At 69.3% G+C, this 1,307-nt stretch overlaps 1 protein-coding gene across 1 annotated transcript in view; it reads left to right on the forward strand.

Moving 5' to 3' along the window:
• NXPH4 (neurexophilin 4) overlaps positions 1 to 1,307 on the forward strand; it is an 11,257-nt gene that overhangs the window by 7,567 nt on the left and 2,383 nt on the right. The window lies entirely within an intron of this gene.

The following is a 1,307-nucleotide window of genomic DNA, read 5'->3' on the forward strand; positions in this document are numbered from 1 at the left end:
GTCGTGCAGGCACGGGGCGGTGCTTTGCGCTGACGGTTTGTCTTCTCCTTACTCACGTGGCAGTTGAGCGCGAGACTCTTTGGCCCCGGGCACTCCCAGCGCGCCCCGAATGGAGCCGCCAGCGCGCCCCCCCGAGGTCCCTCTAGCCCGGGTCCCGCGGCCGCTATCCCCAGCGGGGGCCCAGCCCGGAGCACCCCTTCCAGAGACAGCGTGGACTGCAGCGGGTGGGGAGCCGGCCCCGGCAGCCAGACGCCCCCGAACTCGGCACGCTTGGAGGCGGCACATTATTGCTGACGCTGAGGTTGCCCAGGCTAGACGAGTTGTGGCGGAAGTACACGCTGAAGGTGCCGTTCACGTGGTCCACGATCTTGCCGGTCACCAGCAGCGAGAACTTGAGGTGTGTACCCGGAGTAGAAGTCCCCCAGCCAAAGATCTTTTTAGCGCGGGCCGCTTTGATAGGACGGCTTCCTTTGGTGCGCGGCGCAGGCGCGCCGCCCGCCCGGCCAGGGCTCCGGTGGTTAGCCGGCCCGGAGCCTGCGCTCAGGCGCGGCCGGCGCCGAGACCGTGGGAAGCCCTCGGCACGGGGAGCTGCTGGCCAGGGCGCCCCCTCTGGCCGCGGCGGGGCGCAGCTCCAGGTACTGCGAGCCTCCTTGGACGTGGTATCGGCACTGACGGCCTGTGGACGAAGAAGGGCAGGAGAGAGACGCTGGGGTTGTGCCTGCCCATCCCAGGCGCCCACCGCCCCCGCACCCGGCCCGCCCCTCTCCCCAGCCGCTAGGAGCCCAAGAGGGGGCGTCTGGCTGCCGGGGCCGGCTCCCCACCCGCTGCAGTCTACGCTGGCCCTGGAAGGGGTGCTCCCGGGGCTGGGGCCCCCGCTGGGGATAGCGGCCGCGGGACCCGGGCTAGGAGGGACCCTCGGGGGCGCGCTGGCGGGCCCATTCGGGGGCGCGCTGGGAGTGCCCGGGGCCAAAGAGTCTCGCGCTTTCAACTGCCACGTGGAGTATGAGAAGACAAACCGCGCGCGCAAGCACCGCCCGTGCCTGTACGACCCATCGCAGGTGTGCTTCACCGAGCACACGCAGAGCCAGGCCGCCTGGCTCTGCGCCAAGCCCTTCAAAGTCATCTGCATCTTCGTCTCCTTCCTCAGCTTTGACTACAAACTGGTGCAGAAGGTGTGCCCAGACTATAACTTCCAGAGTGAGCACCCTTACTTCGGGTAGCGCGCCGCGCCCTCGCCTGGGCCCTAAGCTTCCCTCCAAATCCCGGCCTCCCTAAGTGGGACCCCACCCTGTTCCCCGCAGCTCCAG

Source organism: Ursus maritimus, unplaced genomic scaffold (genome assembly GCF_017311325.1).
Source record: "Ursus maritimus isolate PB19 unplaced genomic scaffold, ASM1731132v1 scaffold_21, whole genome shotgun sequence".
NCBI lineage: Eukaryota > Metazoa > Chordata > Mammalia > Carnivora > Ursidae > Ursus > Ursus maritimus.